This window comes from Rhipicephalus microplus, chromosome 2, assembly GCF_043290135.1.
Source record: "Rhipicephalus microplus isolate Deutch F79 chromosome 2, USDA_Rmic, whole genome shotgun sequence".
Classification (NCBI taxonomy): Eukaryota; Metazoa; Arthropoda; class Arachnida; order Ixodida; family Ixodidae; genus Rhipicephalus; species Rhipicephalus microplus.
Window position 1 is genome coordinate 132,744,907 of NC_134701.1, and position 19,616 is coordinate 132,764,522.

Consider the following 19,616-nt stretch of genomic DNA (forward strand, 5'->3'; position numbering starts at 1 on the left):
CCGATTTTCGTGCGCTTCAACTGCCACGCTACGCCAACTAGCATATTTTTCATTAGGCAACTTCTAGACAGGGAGTCGTTCATTCACGATGTTATGTCCACTGACTGGTCCTCACTAATATGCTTAGATGATCCACAAATGGCCTACACAGAATTTTCATCCATATTATTGTCCTATATTCAGCGCCATACTCAGGTTTATAAATGTAAAAAAGTTTACGCCAGTCCTCAGAACCCTTGGATTACTGAAAAGTTATTGAAGCAGCTAAGAGCCAAAGAGAACCTTTATAGAAAAACAAAACGAAAACCTTTTAATATAAACCTGATTGCACGTTACAAAAGACTTTGCAACACCCTTACATTACAACTGAAAAATGCTAAAAAACAATATTATGAACGAAAGGTTAATGAAGCTGGTTCAAACATAAAGAAAAAGTGGGAAATTGTCAACTCTTTTTTGAACAGGAAGGGCTGTCTCTCTAGCATCACCACCATTAATTATAAAAATGTTAAGTATGATAGCCCGTTAGAGATTGCTGAAGCTTTCAGTGACTACTTCTTTAACACTGACGTCATCCCTGATGCTGATTATCAGCTTCCCCTTTCTCGTCTGCCACAATCATTCTTCTTATTTCCTACCACATGTCAGGAAGTACTTGATGTCATTCGAAACCTGAACACAACAAGTGCTGGCCCTGATGGTATTTCCCCAACAAACGTAAAAATAATTGCACATGCTGTTTCTGATATTTTATCATCCATAATTAACTTAGCTTTCAAAACTGGTATTTTCCCTGTAGAACTGAAAAGTGGCAAAGTTGTTCCTGTGCTTAAAAAAGGGGACCGTACACAAATATTTAATTATCGACCCATTTGCATCATACCTTTCTTTAGCAAAGTATTCGAAAAATTGCTCGAAAATCGCCTGTCCAAATACCTCCATAAATTTCAGGTTCTTTCACTTTCGCAATTTGGTTTTCGTCAAGACTATTCTACTGAACTCGCTCTGTTATCTTTAACCGAAAAGCTAAAGAGAGCAATAGATAAGGGCTTATATGCAGGTTCTGTTTTCATTGATTTTACCAAAGCATTCGACACTATCAACCACTACATTCTTTTCTTGAAGCTTGAAGCCATTGGCGTAACTGGTCCTGCACTAATGTTAATAAAAAATTACCTACTCAATAGAAGTCAAGTTGTAAGTCTGTCAGGTTTTCAATCTACACCGAAGGTAACAAATATTGGAGTCCCTCAAGGTTCTATCCTCGGCCCACTTCTCTTCATAATCTATATCAATGACCTACCAACTTCGCTTACCACTTCAGAGTCCTTACTTTACGCAGATGACACAACAATTATTAACACTGATAAATGCCTCCGATCTCTGACACAGAAATTAAATAATGATCTTTCAAGCTTGACTGCTTGGTGTTTCCATAATAAGCTACAAATCAATCCCACCAAAACTAAGTTCGTTGTTTTTCACTCTCACCAACGTGAACATAATCATATCCCGCCAATATTTATAAATCAATTTGCAATTGCAGCTGATGAGGAGGCCACTTTCTTGGGTATACAACTTGACCGCAACTTGAAATTTCTTTCGCACATTGCTCTCCTACGACGAAAAATGGCTTACGGCATACGTGTTCTGCTTAAAGCCCGTGATATATTTTCCCAACCTACATTACTTTCATTGTACTACGCTTTCATTCATTCTCACCTTAATTACTGTATCACATCCTGGGGCAATACTTACAGTAGTCATCTTGTTTTCCTCCAAACTATGCAAAATCAATCTATTAGAATACTTACCCATAGTCACCATCGCTGTAATGCTATAGCACTCCTACAAGCCAACAACATCCTCACGGTCTGTGATACTTTCAAATACAAACTAGGAATATTACTGTACAAGCAAATCAACAATCTGCTTCCTGTGTCCATTATCCCTCCATCTAATCTAGTGAATACTAACCTGACTAGATTTGCCCACAATCGGAATTTAATCTTACCAAGGGTTCAGAATAATTATGGGAAACAAACAATTTACTTCAATGGAATCCATTTCTGGAATACTATACCTCCTGCAATCAAAACATCGCAATCCATTGGCAAATTCAAAAAAGAACTGAAGACGTTCCTCTCATCACAATCATGATCCGGGTAGCTTGCGTCACTTCCGTTAATCTCCTTCCTATTCATACCATCTCAGAACATAGGTGTAAACATCGTTTCATCACCATTCATTGCTGAAACAGATGTGACATTGATCTTCTGTTCATTATGTATTCCAATGTTTTTCTTTTTTTTAACTGAATTGTCCTGAAAGATGTATAGACGTGCCTAACTACCTTATTTTTTTATCTTGACCTCATTGGGAATTTTTTGTAAAATTTTAGAGGCACTGCTTTACCTTTCTTTATTGTGTTGACTGATTTTGCAATTTTTTCTACATATAGGAGAATTGATTTATTCTTATTTTGTATGTTGTCTGCTTCTGGCTTTTTTTTTTTTTTTTTTTTTTTTTTTTGCGTTCACTTGGTATTTTTAATTTATCCTTCTTTCAGCTTGCATTGTATTTTTTTTTTGCTTCTTTTTTTACTGCTGTTTGCTATTTCAATATATTTTTTTCTATATTCATTACTGTAGGAGGTCCCGATTCAGCCTTTGACTATGGGACCTCCTTCTGTATACTAATAATTTGTAATGCTCCTGATGTCATAATAAAATCATTTCTGACTCTGACTCTGACTCTGACTCTGACTCAACCCGTAAAACTGTGCAAGGTTTCCCTTAAGTCTAGCGCCTTCGACCAGTCGGCCATTCTGACACAATATTTCAGCCCCAGCAAAATAAGAAACTGACTTTTTGCAGGTAGTAAAGTAAAAAAAACTTTGTGAGAAGTGGGATTCAAACCCACGCCCACATACGTGGACACGAAGCCTCATTCAACCCATATCACTGGGCAAGGTTTCTCTTGAGTCTTTTGCCTTAGACCACTCGGCCCTCCTGACACGATGTTGTAGCCCCAGCAAAAGGAGTCACTGACTTTGTTCTGGTAGTAAAGTAAAAAAACGGATGTCAGAAGTGGGAGTCGAACCAACGCCCACATACGTGGACCAGAAGCCTCGTTCAACCCGTATCACTGGGCAAGGTTTTCCTTGCATCTGGCGCCTTAGACCACACGGCCCTTCTGACACGATGTATGAGCCCCAGCAAAAGGAGACACTGACTTTGTGCTGGTAGTAAAGTAAAAAAACATTGTCAGAAGTGGGATTCAAACTCACGCCCACATACGTGGACCAGAAGCCTCGTTCAACCCGTATCTCTGGGCAAGGTTTCCCTTGAGTCTGGCGCCTTTGACCACTCCGCCATTCTGACACGATGTGTCATCCTCAGCAAAAGAAGGCTCTGACTTTGTTCTGGTAGTAAAGTAAAAAAAGTTTGTCAGAAGTGGGATTTGAGCCCATGCCCACATACGTGGACTAGAAGCCTCGTTCAACCCGTATCACTGGACAAGCTTTCCCTTGAGTCTGGAGCCATAGACTACTCGGCCATTCTGTCACAATATTTCAGCCCCAGCAAAATAAGAAACTGACTTTTTGCAGGTAGTAAAGTAAAAAAAACTTTGTGAGAAGTGGGATTCAAACCCACGCCCACATACGTGGACACGAAGCCTCATTCAACCCATATCACTGGGCAAGGTTTCTCTTGAGTCTTTTGCCTTAGACCACTCGGCCCTCCTGACACGATGTTGTAGCCCCAGCAAAAGGAGTCACTGACTTTGTGCTGGTAGTAAATTCAAAAAAATTGACAGAAGTGAGATTCGAACCCACACACACATACGTGGACCAGAAGCCTCGTTCAACTGGCATCATCACGCAAGGTTTCCCTTAAGTCTGGCTCCTTAGGCCACTCGGCCATGCTGACACGATATATCAGCCCAAGCAAAAAACACTGACTTTATGCTGGTAGTAAAGTAAAAAAAAGATTGTCAGAAGTGGGATTCAAACCCACGCCCACATACGTGGACCAGAAGCCCCGTTCAACCCGTATCTCTGGGCAAGGTTTCCCTTGAGTCTGGCGCCTTTGACCACTCGACCATTCTGACACGATATTTCAGCCCCAGCAAAAGGAGACACTCACTTTGTGCTGGTAGTAAAGTAAAAAAAATGGCAGCATATCCACGGAGTGAATGATGGGGAGTGGGGCGAAGCATTCGTCCGTCCATTCGTTCTTGCTTCCGTCCGTCCATGCGTACGTCTGTGTGACCGTCCATGCGTCCATCCACCCGTCCGTGCGTGCGTCTGTTCGTGCGTCCGTCCCTGCGTTCGTCCATGCATCCGCGTCTGCGTCCGTTCATGCGTCCATCCATGCATCTGTCTGTGTGTCCGTTCGTCCATCAATTCAGCACTCCAAGTACCACCATCTCGCATCTTTTCATCATATATTCTCCATATAGAAGCACCGCAATCCAGCGGACATTTCAAGGACTAAACGGGAGGTGGCACATGCACACTTTCTTACGGCTTGCGCTTCAGGATTACTTCCCACCTTTAACCACCTCGAGTTAATGGTATATACTAGTTCACCGTATTCATGCCTATGTGGCCCAACGCTCGCTAAACCTTTCTAAAACCAAGGAGGTTACACCCAGCGAGTATAACATAGCAACCCTTGCTTGTCAGATCGTGCTCAATGTACATGCCAATGGCTGCTAATGGGGATCGCAGCGTGCACGTTAACTAAAAGCCGAATGCTCCTGTCTCTCATACCCCATTATCAGCTATTGGCAGGTACAGTGAGCACTATTTTTTGTTGTTCAACAACGCACAGAAGGAATCTCTCACCGGCACCACCTTGGAGGTCAAAATCTTTGCATGTCAAAGCGTAAGACTGGTTACATACTACGACGGGACGCGGGACGAACGGGTGCCGCTATAAGGAGCTTCGCCCCTAAAAGTGCCGCCATATCCACGAAGTGAATGATGATGAGTGGATGAAGCTCCGGAGGTAAACCTGGTAAACCATGAATCCTCTGTACAGTTTGCCCACTCGATTTTATTACATCGCTCCCCCTAGCGTACGTCGCCGCACTAAATCGAACGATTGCCTTCAACCAATGACACGCGCCATATGTGACATCATTCCTATTTTATAAGATCTCGCGTCTTTCATCAACTACAAGTACCGCTTTCTAGTTTATAACATCTTGCATCTTTTCATCATCAGCTACAAGTACCACCAACTAGTAAACACTACAAGAACTTAACGAGAGGTGGCTACATACAGGAGACGGTACCGCCATCTAGTGAACACTGCAAGAACTAAACTAGAGGTGGCTACATACAGCGGACGCACAGCGCACGCCCTAAGGAGCTTCGCCCCTAAAAGAGCTTCTCAGAATTTGGATTTCAACCCACGCCCACATACGTAGAAAAGAAGCCTCGTTCAACCCGTATCACTGGGCAAGGTTTCCCTTAAGTCTGGCGCCTTCGACCACTCGGCCATCCTGACACAATATATCAGCCCCAGCAAAAAAACACTGACCTTATGCTGGTAGTAAAGTAAAAAAAAGATTGTCAGAAGTGGGATTCGAACCCACGTCCACATACGTGGACCAAAGGCCTTGTTTAACCCGTATCACCGGGCAATGTTTCCCTTAAGTCTGGCGCCTTAGACCACTCGGCTATTCTGATACGATATTTGAGCCTCAGCAAAAGAAGACGCTGACTCTGTGCTGGCAGAAAAAGTAAAAAAAATTGACAGAAGTGAGATTCGAACCCACGCACACATACGTGGAACAGAAGACTCGTTCAACTCGCATCACCGGGCAAGGTTTCCCTTCAGTCTGGCGCCTTAGACCACACGGCCATTCTGATACGATATGTAGGCCCCAGCAAAAGGAGACACTGACTTTGTTCTGTTAGTGAAGTAAAAAAAAGTTTGTAAGAAGGAAGAGGGATTCGAACCCACGCCCACATACGTGGACCAGAAGCCTCGTTCAACCCCTAACACTGGGCAAGGTTTCCCTTGAGTCTGGCGCCTTAGACCACTCGGCCATTCTGACACGATATATCAGCCCCAGCAAAAGAAGACACTGACTTCGTGCTTGTAGTAAAGTAAAAAAACTTTGTCAGAAGTGGGACTCGAACCCACGCCCACATACGTGGACCAGAAGCATCGTTCAACCCGTATCACTGGGCAAGGTTTCCCTTAAGTCTGGCGCCTTCGACCACTCGGCCATTCTGACACAATATTTCAGCCCCAGCAAAAGGAGACACTGACTTTGTGCTGGTAGAAAAATAAAAAAAAACAGATTTTGTCAAAAGTGCGAATTGAACCCACGCCCACATACGTGGACCAGAAGCCCCGTTCAACCCGTATCACTGGGCAAAGTTTCCCTTGAGTCTGGCTCCTTAGGCCACTCGGCCTTGCTGACACGTTATATCAGCCCCAGCAAAAAAAAACACTGACTTTATGCTGGTAGTAAAGTAAAAAAAAGATTGTCAGAAGTGGGATTCAAACCCACGCCCACATACGTGGACCAGAAGCCTCGTTCAACCCGTATCTCCGGGCAACGTTTCCCTTCAGTCTGGCGCCTTAGACCACTCGGCCATTCTGATACGATATGTAATCCCAGCAAAAGCAGACACTGTCTTTGTTATGTTAGTGAAGTAAAAAAAGTTTGTCAGAAGAGGGATTTGAACCCACGCCCACATACGTGGACCAGAAGCCTCGTTCAACCCCTATCACTGGGCAAGGTTTCCCTTGAGTATGGCGCCTTAGAGCACTCGGCCATTCTGACACGATATATCAGCCCCAGCAAAAGAAGACACTGACTTCGTGCTGGTAGTAAAGTAAAAAAACTTTGTCAGAAGTGGCATTCAAACCCACGCCCACATACGTGGACCAGAAGCCTCGTTCAACCCGTATCTCCGGGCAAGGTTTTCCTTAAGTCTGGCACCTTTGACCACTCGGCCCTTCAGACACAATATTTCAGCCCAGCAAAAGGAGACACTGACTTTGGGCTGGTAGTAAAGTAAAAAAAAGTTTTTCAGAAGTGGGAATTGAACCCACGCCCACATACGTGCACCAGAAGCCTCGTTCAACACGTATCACTGGGCAAGGTTTCCCTTAAGTCTGGCGCCTTCGACCACTCGGCAATTCTGACACATTATTTCAGCCCAGCAAAAAGAGACACTGACTTTGTGCTGGTAGTAAATAAAAAAAGAGTTTGTCAGAAGTGGGATTCGAACCCACGCCCACATACATGGACCAGAAGCCTCATTCAACCCGTATCACTGGGCAAGGTTTCTCTTAAGTCTGGCGCCTTCGACCACTCGGCCATTCTGACACGATATTTTAGTCCTAACCAAAAGAGATACTGGGTTTGTTCTTGTACGAAAATAAAAAAAGTTTGTCAGAAGTGGGATTCACACCCACGCCCACATACGTGGACCAGAAGCCTCGATCAACCCGTATCACTGCGCAAGGTTTCCCTTGAGTCTGCGCCTTAGACCACTCGGCCATGCTGACACAATATATCAGCCCCAGCAAAAAACACTGACCTTATGCTGGTAGTAAAGTAAAAAAAAGATTGTCAGAAGTGGGATTCGAACCCACGTCCACATACGTCGGCCAAAGGCCTCGTTTAACCCGTATCACCGGGCAATGTTTCCCTTAAGTCTGGTGCCTTAGAAAACTCGGCCGTTCTGACACGATATATAAGCTGCAGCAAAAGAAGACACTGACTTTGTTCTGGTAGTAAAGTAAAAAGAGTTTGTCAGAAGTCGGATTCGCACCCACGCACACATACGTGGACCAGAAGCCTCGTTCATCTCGTATGACTGGACACGGTTTCCCTTGAGTCTAGCGCCTTCGACCACTCGGCCATTCTGACACAATATTTCAGCCCAGCAAAAAGAGAGACTCTGACTTTGTGCTGGTAGTAAAAAAAAAGAGTTTGTCAGAAGTGGGATTCGAACCCACGCCCACATACATGGACCAGAAGCCTCATTCAACCCGTATCACTGGGCAAGGTTTCCCTTAAGTCTGGCGCCTTCGACCACTCGGCCATTCTGACACGATATTTTAGTCCTAACCAAAGGAGACACTGGCTTTGGGCTGGTAGTAAAGTAAAAAAAAAGTTTTTCAGAAGTGGGAATTGAACCCACGCCCACATACGTGCACCAGAAGCCTCGTTCAACACGTATTACTGGGTAGGTTTCCCGTAAGTCTGGCGCCTTCGACCACTCGGCAATTCTGACACAATATTTCAGCCCAGCCAAAAGAGACACTGACTTTGTGCTGGTAGTAAATAAAAAAAGAGTTTGTCAGAAGTGGGATTCGAACCCACGCCCACATACATGGACCAGAAGCCTCATTCAACCCATATCACTGGGCAAGGTTTCCCTTAAGTCTGGCGCCTTCGACGACTCGGCCATTCTGACACGATATTTTAGTCCTAACCAAAGGAGACACTGGCTTTGTTCTTGTACTAAAATAAAAAAAAGTTTGTCAGAAGTGGGATTCACACCCGCGCCCACATACGTGGACCAGAAGCCTCGATCAACCGTATCACTGCGCAAGGTTTCCCTTGAGTCTGGCGCCTTAGACCACTCGGCTATGGTGAGTGAGTGAGTATGAACTTTATTAAGGTCCTGAGAGGAAAGAAAGCGGTGCCGAAAGCCCCGCCATCAATCCGGCGGCTCCACCCAGGTCGGGACCGGTAGACAGAGTCTCTCGGCTATGGTGACACAATATATCAGCCCCAGCAAAAAAACACTGACCTTATGCTGGTAGTAAAGTAAAAAAAAGATTGTCAGAAGTGGGATTCGAACCCACGTCCACATACGTGGACCAAAGGCCTCGTTTAACCCGTATCACCGGGCAATGATTCCCTTAGGACTGGTGCCTTAGACAACTCGGCCGTTCAGACACGATATATAAGCTGCAGCAAAACAAGACACTGACTGTGTTCTGGTAGTAAAGTAAAAAGAGTTTGTCAGAAGTGGGATTCGCACCCACGCACACATACGCGGACCAGAAGCCTCGTTCATCTCGTATGACTGGGCAAGGTTTCCCTTAAGTCTGGCGCCTTCGACCACTCGGCCATTCTGACACGATATTTTAGCCCTAACCAAAGGAGACACTGGCTTTGTTCTTGTACTAAAATAAAAAAAAGTTTGTCAGAAGTGGGATTCACACCCACGTCCACATACGTGGACCAGAAGCCTCGATCAACCCGTATCACTGCGCAAGGTTTCCCTTGAGTCTGGCGCCTTAGACCACTCGGCTATTCTGATACGATATGTCAGCCTCAGCAAAACAAGACGCTGACTCTGTGCTGGCAGAAAAAGTAAAAAAAAATTCACAGAAGTGAGATTCGAACCCACGCACACATACGTGGAACAGAAGACTCGTTCAACTCGCATCACCGGGCAAGGTTTCCCTTCAGTCTGGCGCCTTAGACCACTCGGCCATTCTGATACGATATGTAAGCCCCAGCAAAAGGAGACACTGACTTTGTACTGTTAGTGAAGTAAAAAAAGTTTGTAAGAAGAGGGATTCAAACCCACGCCCACATACGTGGACCAGAAGCCTCGTTCAACCCCTATACCGGCGAAAGGTTTCCCTTGAGTCTGGCGCCTTAGACCACTTGGCCATTCTGACACGATATATCAGCCCCAGCAAAAGAAGACACTGACTTCGTGCTGGTAGTAAAGTAAAAAAAGTTTGTCAGAAGTGGGATTCGAACCCACGCCCTCATATGTTGACCAGAAGCATCGTTCAACCCGTATCACTGGGCAAGGTTTCCCTTAAATCTGGCGCCTTCGACCACTCGGCCATTCTGACACAATATTTCAGCCGCAGCAAAAGGAGACACTGACTTTGTGCTGGTAGAAAAGTAAAAAAAACAGAGTTTGTCAGAAGTGCAATTCGAACCCACGTTCACATACGTGGACCAGAAGCCTCGTTCAACCCGTATCACTGGGCAGTTTCCCTTGAGTCTGGCTCCTTAGGACACTCGGCCATGCTGACACGATATATCAGCCCCAGCAAAAAAACACTGACTTTATGCTGGTAGTAAAGTAAAAAAAAAGATTGTCAGAAGTGGGATTCAAACCCACGCCCACATACGTGGACCAGAAGCCTCATTCAACCCGTATCTCCGGGCAACGTTTAACTTCAGTCTGGCGCCTCAGACCACTCGGCCATTCTGATACGATATGTAAGCCCCAGCAAAAGGAGACACTGACTTTGTTCTGTTAGTGAAGTAAAAAAAGTTTGTCAGAAGAGCGATTCGAACCCACGCCCACATATCGTGGACCAGAAGCCTCGTTCAACCCCTATAACTGGGCAAGGTTTCCCTTGAGTCTGGCGCCTTAGACCACTCGGCCATTCTGACACGATATATCAGCCCCAGCAAAAGAAAACTGTGACTTCGTGCTTGTAGTAAAGTAAAAAAACTTTGTCAGAAGTGGGATTCGAACCCACGCCCACATACGTGGACCAGAAGCATCGTTCAACCCGTATCACTGGGCAAGGTTTCCCTTAAGTCTGGCACCTTTAACCACTCGGCCATTCAGGCACGATATTTCAGTCCAGCAAAAGGAGTTACTGGCTTTGGGCTGGTAGTAAAGTAAAAAAAAAGTTTTTCAGAAGTGGGAATTGAACCCACGCACACATACGTGCACCAGAAGCCTCGTTCAACACGTATCACTGGGCAAGGTTTCCCTTAAGTCTGGCGCCTTCGACCACTCGGCCATTCTGACACAATATTTCAGCCTAGCAAAAGGAGACACTGACTTTGTTCTGGTAGTAAAGTAAAAAGAGTTTGTCAGAAGTGGGATTCGCACCCACGCACACATACGTGGACCAGAAGCCTCGTTCATCTCGTATGACTGGACACGGTTTCCCTTGAGTCTAGCGCCTTCGAACACTCGGCCATTCTGACACGATATTTTAGTCCTAACCAAAGGAGACACTGGCTTTGTTCTTGTACTAAAATAAAAAAAAGTTTGTCAGAAGTGGGATTCACACCCACGCCCACATACATGGACCAAAAGCCTCGATCAACCCGTATCACTGCGCAAGGTTTCCCTTGAGTCTGGCGCTTCAGACCACTCGGCTATTCTGATATGATATGTCAGCCTCAGCAAAAGAAGACGCTGACTCTGTGCTGGCAGAAAAAGTAAAAAAAATTGACAGAAGTGGGATTCGAACCCACGCACACATACGTGGAACAGAACACTCGTTCAACTCGCATCACCGGGGAAGGTTTCCCTTCAGTCTGGCGCCTTAGACCACTCGGCCATTCTGATACGATATGTAAGCCCCAGTAAAAGGAGACACTGACTTTGTTCTGTTAGTGAAGTAAAAAAAAGTTTGTAAGAAGAGGGACTCGAACCCACGCCCACATACGTGGACCAGAAACCTCGTTCAACCCCTATCACTGGGCAAGGTTTCCCTTGAGTCCGGCGCCTTAGACCACTCGGCCATTCTGACACGATATATCAGCCCCAGCAAAAGAAGACACTGACTTCGTACTGGTAGTAAAGTAAAAAAACTTTGTCAGAAGTGGGATTCGATCCCACGCCCACATACGTGGACCAGAAGCATCGTTCAACCCGTATCACTGGGCAAGGTTTCCCTTAAGTCTGGCGCATTCGACCACTCGGCCATTCTGACACAATATTTCAGCCTAGCAAAAGGAGACACTGACTTTGTTCTGGTAGTAAAGTAAAAAAACAGAGTTTGTCAGAAGTTTGAATCGAACCCACGCCCACATACGTGGACCAGAAGCCTCGTTCAACCCGTATCACTGGGCAAGGTTTCCCTTGAGTCTGGCGCCTTTGAACACTCAGCCATTCTGAGACGATGTGTCATCCTCAGCAAAAGAAGGCTCTGACTTGTTCTGGTAGTAAAGTAAAAAAAAGTTTGTCAGAAGTTGGATTTGAACCCACGCCCACATACGTGGAGCAGAAGCCTCGTTCAACTTGAGTCACTGGGCAAGGTTTCCCTTAAGTCTGGCGCCTTCGACCATTCGGCCAATCTGACAGGATGTTTTAGCCCCAGCAAAAGGAGACACTGGCTTTGTTCTTGTAGTAAAGTAAAAAAAAGTTTGTCAGAAGTAGGATTCAAATCCACGCCCACATACGTGGATCAGAAGCCTCGTTCAAGCCGTATCACTGCGCAAGGTTTCCCTTAAGTCTAGCGCCTTCGACCACTCGGCCATTCTGACACAATATTTCAGCCCCAGCACAAGAAGAAACTGACTTTTCGCAGGTAGTAAAGTAAATAAAAACTTTGTGAGAAGTGGGATTCAAAGCCACGCCCGCATACGTGGACACGAAGCCTCATTCAACCCATATCACTGGACAAGGTTTCTCTTGAGTCTTTTGCCTTACACCACTCGGCCCTCCTGACACGATGTTGTAGCCCCAGCAAAAGGGTTCACTGATTTTGTTCTGGTAGTAAAGTAAACAAAGTGCCGCCATATCCACGAAGTGAATGATGATGAGTGGGCGAAGCTCCGGAGGTAAACCTGGTAAACCATAAATCCTCTGTACATTTTGCCCACTCGATTTTATTACATCGCTCCCCCTAGCGTACGTCGCCGCACTAAATCGAACAATTGCCTTCAACCAATGACACGCGCCATATGTGACATCATTCCTATTTTATAAGATTTCGCGTCATGCATCAACTACAAGTATCGCTTTCTAGTCTATAACACCTTGCATCTTTTCATCATCAGCTACAAGTACCACCATCTAGTAAACACTACAAGAACTAAACGAGAGGTGGCAACACACAGGAGACGGTACCGCCATCTAGTGAACACTGCAAGAACTAAACTATAGGTGGCTACATACAGGGGACGGTACCGCCATCTAGTGAACACTGCAAGAACTAAACTAGAGGTGGCTACATACAGGGGATGCACAGCCCACGCCCTAAGGAGCTTCGCCCCTAAAAAACGGTTGTCAGAAGTGGGATTCAAACCCACGCCCACATACGTGGACCAGAAGCCTCGTTCAGCCCGTATCACTGGGCAAGGTTTCCCTTAAGTCTGGCGCCTTCGACCACTCGGCCATGCTGACACAATATATCAGCCCCAGCAAAAAACACTGACTTTATGCTGGTAGTAAAGTAAAAAAAAAGATTGTCAGAAGTGGGATTCGAACCCACGTCCACATACGTGGACCAAAGGCCTCGTTTAACCCGTATCACCGGGCAATTTTTCCCTTAAGTCTGGTGCTTTAGACAACTCGGCCGTTCTGACACGATATATAAGCTGCAGCAAAATAAGACACTGACTTCGTTCTGGTAGTAAAAAAAAGTAGGTTGTCAGAAGTGGGATTCGCACTCACGCACACATACGTGGACCAGAAGCCTCGTTCATCTCGTATGACTGGACACGGTTTCCATTGAGTCTAGCGCCTTCGACCACTCGGCCATTCTGACACAATATTTCAGCCCAGCAAAAAGAGACACTGACTTTGTGCTGGTAGTAAATAAAAAAAAGAGTTTGTCAGAAGTGGGATTCGAACCCACGCCCACATACGTGGACCAAAAGCCTCATTCAACCCGTATCACTGGGCAAGGTTTCCCTTAAGTCTGGCGCCTGCGACCACTCGGCCATTCTGACACGATATTTTAGTCCTAACCAAAGGAGACACTGGCTTTGTTCTTGTAGTAAAATAAAAAAAAGTTTGTCAGAAGTGGGATTCACACCCACGCCCACATACGTGGACCAGAAGCCTCGATCAACCCGTATCATTGCGCAAGGTTTCCCTTGAGTCTGGCCCCTTAGACCACTCGGCTATTCTGAACCGATATGTCAGAAGAAGACGCTGACTTTGTGCTGGCAGAAAAAGTAAAAAAAAATTGCCCGCAGCTTCCCTCGGCGGAACACTGAGGAGGATGCGGAGCATATAATTGGTTAACGGGGTGTTAAAGTGCGACTTACTTGGGTCGATGGCTAAATTGGTTAACGTGGTTGTGAAATGGGGTGTTAAATTGCTACTTACTTGGGTCGATGGCTAAATTGGTTAACGTGGTTGTAGGAGGGGGTGTTAAATGAGTGAACACGTACACACGTATGCGAAAGGGCGGCGCTGGTCGAAGGGACGTCGATCATTGTGTTTGTGGATTCGTTGGAATTCATTTCACCGCGACCTTGGACGTCGACGCGTCGTACAAACCAACCGACGAGCGGCAACTGAGCGAGCGAGCGCCGACCTTGAGTATATATACAGCGCGACGGCGCATGCACTGTCAGCTGTCGAATGTTCGAGAAGGGGGAGAAGCGCAACGGCGCATGCGCGCGCGTCAGCTGCCGATGTTCTCGAAGCGCGACGGCGCATGCGCGCGCGTCAGCTGCCGATGTTCTCGAAGCGTGACGGCGCATGCGCGCTACATTATACAGCTAGCGAATGTTCGTGAAGAGGAGAAGCGCACGCGGTGTGTAGAGGAGGAAGGGTGCACAGATGGTGGAGGAGTGAAGGGCGCGCGGTGTGTAGAGGAGGAAGGAATGCACAGATAGTGGAAGAAAGAGGAGGAAGCTTGCGGACGGCGCCGCACTACAAGCCTCGAGTGTTAGATGCTCCGCATCTAAAAATTGACAGAAGTGAGATTCGAACCCACGCGCACATACGTGGAACAGAAGCCTCGTTCAACTCGTATCACCGGGCAAGGTTTCCCTTCAGTCTGGCGCCTTAGACCACTCGGCCATTCTGATACGATATGTAAGCCCCAGCAAAAGGAGACACTGACTTTGTTCTGTTAGTGAAGTAAAAAAAATTTGTCAGAAGAGGGATTCGAACCCACGCCCACATACGTGCACCAGAAGCCTCGTTCAACCCCTATCACTGGGCAAGGTTTCCCTTGAGTCTGACGCCTTAGACCACTCGGCCATTCTGACACGATATATCAGCCACAGCAAAAGAAGACACTGACTTCGTGCTGGTAGTAAAGTAAAAAAACTTTGTCAGAAGTGGGATTCGAACCCACGCCCACATACGTGGACCAGAAGCATCGTTCAACCCGTATCACTGGGCAAGGTTTCCCTGAAGTCTGGCGCCTTCGACCACTCGGCCATTCTGACACAATATTTCAGCCCCAGCAAAAGGAGACACTGACTTTGTGCTGGTAGAAAAGTAAAAAAAACAGAGTTTGTCACAAGTGCGAATCGAACCCACGCCCACATACGTGGACCAGAAGCCTCGTTCAACCCGTATCACTGGGCAAAGTTTCCCTTGAGTCTGGCTCCTTAGGCCACTCGGCCATGCTGACACGATATATCAGCCCAAGCAAAAAAACACTGACTTTATGCTGGTAGTAAAGTAAAAAAAAGATTGTCAGAAGTGGGATTCAAAACCACGCCCACATACGTGGACCAGAAGCCTCATTCAACCCGCATCACTGGGCAAGGTTTCCCTAAAGTCTGGCGCCTGCGACCACTCGGCCATTCTGACACGATATTTTAGTCCTAACCAAAGGAGGCACTGGCTCTGTTCTTGTACTAAAATAAAAAAAAAGTTTGTCAGAAGTGGGAGTCGAACCAACGCCCACATACGTGGACCAAAAGCCTCGTTCAACCCGTATCACTGGACAAGGTTTCCCTTGCGTCTGGCGCCTTAAACCACACGGCCCTTCTGACACGATGTATCAGCCCCAGCAAAAGGAGACACTGACTTTGTGCTGGTAGTAAAGTAAAAAAAGAGCTTCTCAGAAGTAGGATTTCAACCGACGCCCACATAAGTAGACCAGAAGCCTCGTTCAAGCGGTATCACTGGGCAAGGTTTCCCTTAAGTCTTGCGCCTTTGACCACTCAGCCATTCTGAGACGATGTGTCATCCTCAGCAAAAGAAGGCTCTGACTTTGTTCTGGTAGTAAAGTAAAAAAAAGTTTGTCCGAAGTGGGATTCGATCCTACGCCCACATACGTGGAGCAGAAGCCTCGTTCAACCTGTATCACTGGGCAAGGTTTCCCTTAAGTCTGGAACCTTCGACCATTCGGCCGTTCTGACAGGATGTTTTAGCCCCAGCAAAAGAAGAAACTGACTTTGTGCAGGTAGTAAAGTAAAAAAAACTTTGTGAGAAGTGGGATTCAAACCCACGCCCACATACGTGGACACGAAGCCTCATTCAACCCATATCATTGGGCAAGGTTTCTCTTGAGTCTTTTGCCTTAGACCACTCGGCCCTCCTGACACGATGTTGTAGCCCCAGCAAAAGGAGTCACTGACTTTGTTCTGGTAGTAAAGTAGAAAAAGGGTTGTCAGAAGTGGGAGTCGAACCAACGCCCACATACGTGGACCAGAAGCCTCGTTTAACCCGTATCACTGGGAAAGGCTTCCCTTGCGTCTGGCGCCTTAGACCACACGGCCCTTCTGACACGATGTATCAGCCCCAGCAAAAGGAGACACTGACATTGTGCTGGTAGTAAAGTAAAAAAATATTGTCAGAAGTGGGATTCAAACCCACGCCCACATACGTGGACCAGAAGCCTCGTTCAACCCGTATCTCTGCGCAAGGTTTCCCTTGAGTCTGGCGCCTTTGACCACTCGGCCATTCTGACACGATGTGACATCCTCAGCAAAAGAAGGCTCTGACTTTGTTCTGGTAGTAAAGTAAAAAAAGTTTGTCAGAAGTGGGATATAAACCACCCCCACATACGTGGACCAGAAGCCTCGTTCAACCCGTATCACTGGGCAAAGTTTCCCTTGAATCTGGCACCTTAGATCACTCGGCCAACACAATATTTCAGCCCAGCAAAAGGAGACACTGACTTTGTTCTGGTAGTTAAGTAAAAAAAGTTTGTCTGAAGGGGGATTCGAACCCAGGCCCACATACGTGGACTAGAAGCCTCGTTCAACCCGTATCACTGGGCAAACTTTCCCTTGAGTCTGGAGCCCTAGACTACTGGGCCATTCTGACACGATATTTCAGCACCAGCAAAAGGAGACATGACTTTGTGCTGGTAGTAAAGTAAAAAAAATTGACAGAAGTGAGATTAGAACCCACGCCCATATACGTGGACAGAAGCCTCGTTCCACCCGTATCACTGGGCAAGGTTTCCATTGAGTTTGGCGCCTTAGAACACTCGGCAATTATTACACGATATTTCAGCCCCAGCAAAAGGAGACACTGACTTTGTGCTGGTAGAAAAGTAAAAAAAACAGAGTTTGTCCGAACTGGGATTCGCACCCACGCACACATACGCGGACCAGAAGCCTCGTTCATCTCGTATGACTGGACACGGTTTCCCTTGAGTCTAGCGCCTTCGACCACTCGGCCAATCTCACACAATATTTCAGCCCAGCAAAAAGAGACACTGACTTTGTGCTGGTAGTAAATAAAAAAAGAGTTTGTCAGAAGTGGGATTCGAACCCACGCCCACATACGTGGACCAGAAGCCTCATTCAACCCGTATCTCTGGGCAAGGTTTCCCTTAAGTCTGGCGCCTTCAACCACTCGGCCATTCTAACACGATATTTTAGTCCTGACCAAAGGAGACACTGGCTTTGTTCTTGTACTAAAATAAAAAAAAGTTTGTCAGAAGTGGGATTCACACCCACGCCCACATAGGTGGACCAGAAGTCTCGATGAACCCGTATCAGTGCGCAAGGTTTCTCTTGAGTCTGGCGCCTTAGACCACTCGGCCATGCTGACAAAATATCTCAGCCCCAGCAAAAAACACTGACATTATGCTGGTAGTAAAGTAAAAAAAGATTGTCAGAAGTGGGATTCGAACCCACGTCCACATACGTCGACCAAAGGCCTCGTTTAACCCCTATAACCGGGCAATGTTTCCCTTAAGTCTGGTGCCTTAGACAACTCCGCCGTTGTGACACGATATATAAGCTGCAGCAAAAGAAGACACTGACTTTGTTCTGGTAGTAAAATAAAAAGAGTTTGTCAGAAGTCGGAGTCGCACCCACGCACACATACGTGGACCAGAAGCCTCGTTCATCTCGTATGACTGGACACGGTTTCCCTTGAGTCTAGCGCTTGCGACCACTCGGCCATTCTGACACAACATTTCAGCCCAGCAAAAAGAGACACTGACTTTGTGCTGGTAGTAAATAAAAAAAAGAGTTTGTCAGAAGTGGGATTCGAACCCACGCCCACATACATGGACCAGAAGCCTCATTCAACCCGTATCACTGGGCAAGGTTTCCCTTAAGCCTGGCGCCTTCGACCACTCGGCCATTCTGACACGATATTTTAGTCCTAACCAAAGGAGACACTGGCTTTGGGCTTGTAGTAAAGTAAAAAAAAAGTTTTTCAGAAGTGGCAATTGAACCCACGCCCACATACGTGCACCAGAAGCCTCGTTAAACACGTATCACTGGGCAAGGTTTCCCTTAAGTCTGGCGCCTTCAACCACTCGGCAATTCTGACACAATATTTCAGCCAAGCCAAAAGAGACACTGACTTTGTGCTGGTAGTAAATAAAAAAAGAGTTTGTCAGAAGTGGGATTCGAACCCACGCCCACATACATGGACCAGAAGCCTCATTCAACCCGTATCACTGGGCAAGGTTTCCCTTAAGTCTGGCGCCTTCGACCACTCGGCCATTCTGACACGATATTTTAGTCCTAACCAAAGGAGACACTGGCTTTGTTCTTGTACTAAAATAAAAAAAAGTTTGTCAGAAGTGGGAATCACACCCGCGCCCACATACGTGGACCAGAAGCCTCGATCAACCCGTATCACTGCGCAAGGTTTCCTTTGAGTCTGGCGCCTTAGACCACTCGGCCATGCTGACACAATATATCAGCCCCAGCAAAAAAACACTGACCTTATGCTGGTAGTAAAGTAAAAAAAAAGATTGTCAGAAGTGGGATTCGAACCCACGTCCACATACGTGGACCAAAGGCCTCGTTTAACCCGTATCACCGGGCAATGTTTTCCTTAAGTCTGGTGCCTTAGACAACTCGGCCGTTCTGACACGATATATAAGCTGCAGCAAAAGAAGACACTGACTTTGTTCTGGTAGTAAAGTAAAAAGAGTTTGTCAGAAGTGGGATTCGCACCCACGCACGCATACGTGGACCAGAAGCCTCGTTCATCTCGTATGACTGGACACGGTTTCCCTTGAGTCTAGCGCCTTCGACCACTCGGCCATTCTGACACAATATTTCAGCCCACCAAAAACAGACACTGACTTTGTGCTGGTAGTAAATAAAAAAAAGAGTTTTTCAGAAGTGGGATTCGAACCCACGCCCACATACATGGACCAGAAGCCTCATTCAACCCGTATCACTGGGCAAGGTTTCCCTTAAGTCTGGCGCCTTCGACCACTCGGCCATTCTGACACGATATTTTAGTCCTAACCAAAAGAGACACTGGCTTTGTTCTTGTACTAAAATAAAAAAAAGTTTGTCAGAAGTGGGATTCACACCCACGTCCACATACGTGGACCAGAAGCCTCGATCAACCCGTATCAATGCGCAAGGTTTCCCTTGAGTCTGGCGCCTTAGACCACTCGGCTATTCTGATACGATATGTCAGCCTCAGCAAAAGAAGACGCTGACTCTGTGCTGGCAGAAAAAGTAAAAAGAATTGACATAAGTGAGATTCGAACCCGCGCACACAT

At 46.4% G+C, this 19,616-nt stretch overlaps 22 non-coding genes across 22 annotated transcripts; all 22 read right to left on the reverse strand.

The window, feature by feature from the left end:
• Positions 1 to 3,994: 3,994 nt before the first annotated feature.
• On the reverse strand, positions 3,995 to 4,113 carry TRNAL-CAA (transfer RNA leucine (anticodon CAA)). Its single transcript has 2 exons — positions 4,076 to 4,113; positions 3,995 to 4,040 (listed from the first exon to the last, which is right to left on the reverse strand). It is a non-coding gene; the product is annotated as a tRNA-Leu (tRNA).
• Positions 4,114 to 5,582: 1,469 nt separating this feature from the next.
• Positions 5,583 to 5,701, reverse strand: TRNAL-UAA (transfer RNA leucine (anticodon UAA)). Its single transcript has 2 exons — positions 5,664 to 5,701; positions 5,583 to 5,628 (listed from the first exon to the last, which is right to left on the reverse strand). It is a non-coding gene; the product is annotated as a tRNA-Leu (tRNA).
• A 435-nt stretch (positions 5,702 to 6,136) lies between these two features.
• TRNAL-UAA (transfer RNA leucine (anticodon UAA)) lies at positions 6,137 to 6,255 on the reverse strand. The gene is made up of 2 exons: positions 6,218 to 6,255; positions 6,137 to 6,182 (listed from the first exon to the last, which is right to left on the reverse strand). It is a non-coding gene; the product is annotated as a tRNA-Leu (tRNA).
• A 254-nt stretch (positions 6,256 to 6,509) lies between these two features.
• Positions 6,510 to 6,628, reverse strand: TRNAF-GAA (transfer RNA phenylalanine (anticodon GAA)). Its single transcript has 2 exons — positions 6,591 to 6,628; positions 6,510 to 6,555 (listed from the first exon to the last, which is right to left on the reverse strand). It is a non-coding gene; the product is annotated as a tRNA-Phe (tRNA).
• Positions 6,629 to 7,057: 429 nt separating this feature from the next.
• On the reverse strand, positions 7,058 to 7,176 carry TRNAL-UAA (transfer RNA leucine (anticodon UAA)). The gene is made up of 2 exons: positions 7,139 to 7,176; positions 7,058 to 7,103 (listed from the first exon to the last, which is right to left on the reverse strand). It is a non-coding gene; the product is annotated as a tRNA-Leu (tRNA).
• A 64-nt stretch (positions 7,177 to 7,240) lies between these two features.
• Positions 7,241 to 7,359, reverse strand: TRNAL-UAA (transfer RNA leucine (anticodon UAA)). The gene is made up of 2 exons: positions 7,322 to 7,359; positions 7,241 to 7,286 (listed from the first exon to the last, which is right to left on the reverse strand). It is a non-coding gene; the product is annotated as a tRNA-Leu (tRNA).
• A 610-nt stretch (positions 7,360 to 7,969) lies between these two features.
• On the reverse strand, positions 7,970 to 8,088 carry TRNAL-UAA (transfer RNA leucine (anticodon UAA)). Its single transcript has 2 exons — positions 8,051 to 8,088; positions 7,970 to 8,015 (listed from the first exon to the last, which is right to left on the reverse strand). It is a non-coding gene; the product is annotated as a tRNA-Leu (tRNA).
• Positions 8,089 to 8,154: 66 nt separating this feature from the next.
• TRNAV-UAC (transfer RNA valine (anticodon UAC)) lies at positions 8,155 to 8,272 on the reverse strand. Its single transcript has 2 exons — positions 8,235 to 8,272; positions 8,155 to 8,200 (listed from the first exon to the last, which is right to left on the reverse strand). It is a non-coding gene; the product is annotated as a tRNA-Val (tRNA).
• A 64-nt stretch (positions 8,273 to 8,336) lies between these two features.
• On the reverse strand, positions 8,337 to 8,455 carry TRNAL-UAA (transfer RNA leucine (anticodon UAA)). The gene is made up of 2 exons: positions 8,418 to 8,455; positions 8,337 to 8,382 (listed from the first exon to the last, which is right to left on the reverse strand). It is a non-coding gene; the product is annotated as a tRNA-Leu (tRNA).
• Positions 8,456 to 8,824: 369 nt separating this feature from the next.
• On the reverse strand, positions 8,825 to 9,126 carry TRNAL-UAA (transfer RNA leucine (anticodon UAA)). Its single transcript has 2 exons — positions 9,089 to 9,126; positions 8,825 to 8,870 (listed from the first exon to the last, which is right to left on the reverse strand). It is a non-coding gene; the product is annotated as a tRNA-Leu (tRNA).
• Positions 9,127 to 9,741: 615 nt separating this feature from the next.
• TRNAL-UAA (transfer RNA leucine (anticodon UAA)) lies at positions 9,742 to 9,860 on the reverse strand. The gene is made up of 2 exons: positions 9,823 to 9,860; positions 9,742 to 9,787 (listed from the first exon to the last, which is right to left on the reverse strand). It is a non-coding gene; the product is annotated as a tRNA-Leu (tRNA).
• Positions 9,861 to 10,477: 617 nt separating this feature from the next.
• On the reverse strand, positions 10,478 to 10,596 carry TRNAL-UAA (transfer RNA leucine (anticodon UAA)). The gene is made up of 2 exons: positions 10,559 to 10,596; positions 10,478 to 10,523 (listed from the first exon to the last, which is right to left on the reverse strand). It is a non-coding gene; the product is annotated as a tRNA-Leu (tRNA).
• A 65-nt stretch (positions 10,597 to 10,661) lies between these two features.
• TRNAL-UAA (transfer RNA leucine (anticodon UAA)) lies at positions 10,662 to 10,780 on the reverse strand. The gene is made up of 2 exons: positions 10,743 to 10,780; positions 10,662 to 10,707 (listed from the first exon to the last, which is right to left on the reverse strand). It is a non-coding gene; the product is annotated as a tRNA-Leu (tRNA).
• Positions 10,781 to 11,577: 797 nt separating this feature from the next.
• On the reverse strand, positions 11,578 to 11,696 carry TRNAL-UAA (transfer RNA leucine (anticodon UAA)). Its single transcript has 2 exons — positions 11,659 to 11,696; positions 11,578 to 11,623 (listed from the first exon to the last, which is right to left on the reverse strand). It is a non-coding gene; the product is annotated as a tRNA-Leu (tRNA).
• A 1,296-nt stretch (positions 11,697 to 12,992) lies between these two features.
• On the reverse strand, positions 12,993 to 13,111 carry TRNAL-UAA (transfer RNA leucine (anticodon UAA)). Its single transcript has 2 exons — positions 13,074 to 13,111; positions 12,993 to 13,038 (listed from the first exon to the last, which is right to left on the reverse strand). It is a non-coding gene; the product is annotated as a tRNA-Leu (tRNA).
• Positions 13,112 to 13,540: 429 nt separating this feature from the next.
• Positions 13,541 to 13,659, reverse strand: TRNAL-UAA (transfer RNA leucine (anticodon UAA)). Its single transcript has 2 exons — positions 13,622 to 13,659; positions 13,541 to 13,586 (listed from the first exon to the last, which is right to left on the reverse strand). It is a non-coding gene; the product is annotated as a tRNA-Leu (tRNA).
• A 1,156-nt stretch (positions 13,660 to 14,815) lies between these two features.
• Positions 14,816 to 14,934, reverse strand: TRNAL-CAA (transfer RNA leucine (anticodon CAA)). The gene is made up of 2 exons: positions 14,897 to 14,934; positions 14,816 to 14,861 (listed from the first exon to the last, which is right to left on the reverse strand). It is a non-coding gene; the product is annotated as a tRNA-Leu (tRNA).
• Positions 14,935 to 16,473: 1,539 nt separating this feature from the next.
• TRNAL-CAA (transfer RNA leucine (anticodon CAA)) lies at positions 16,474 to 16,592 on the reverse strand. Its single transcript has 2 exons — positions 16,555 to 16,592; positions 16,474 to 16,519 (listed from the first exon to the last, which is right to left on the reverse strand). It is a non-coding gene; the product is annotated as a tRNA-Leu (tRNA).
• Positions 16,593 to 17,383: 791 nt separating this feature from the next.
• TRNAL-UAA (transfer RNA leucine (anticodon UAA)) lies at positions 17,384 to 17,502 on the reverse strand. Its single transcript has 2 exons — positions 17,465 to 17,502; positions 17,384 to 17,429 (listed from the first exon to the last, which is right to left on the reverse strand). It is a non-coding gene; the product is annotated as a tRNA-Leu (tRNA).
• A 612-nt stretch (positions 17,503 to 18,114) lies between these two features.
• On the reverse strand, positions 18,115 to 18,233 carry TRNAL-UAA (transfer RNA leucine (anticodon UAA)). Its single transcript has 2 exons — positions 18,196 to 18,233; positions 18,115 to 18,160 (listed from the first exon to the last, which is right to left on the reverse strand). It is a non-coding gene; the product is annotated as a tRNA-Leu (tRNA).
• A 249-nt stretch (positions 18,234 to 18,482) lies between these two features.
• On the reverse strand, positions 18,483 to 18,601 carry TRNAL-UAA (transfer RNA leucine (anticodon UAA)). Its single transcript has 2 exons — positions 18,564 to 18,601; positions 18,483 to 18,528 (listed from the first exon to the last, which is right to left on the reverse strand). It is a non-coding gene; the product is annotated as a tRNA-Leu (tRNA).
• Positions 18,602 to 19,216: 615 nt separating this feature from the next.
• Positions 19,217 to 19,335, reverse strand: TRNAL-UAA (transfer RNA leucine (anticodon UAA)). The gene is made up of 2 exons: positions 19,298 to 19,335; positions 19,217 to 19,262 (listed from the first exon to the last, which is right to left on the reverse strand). It is a non-coding gene; the product is annotated as a tRNA-Leu (tRNA).
• Between the last annotated feature and the right edge of the window lie 281 nt (positions 19,336 to 19,616).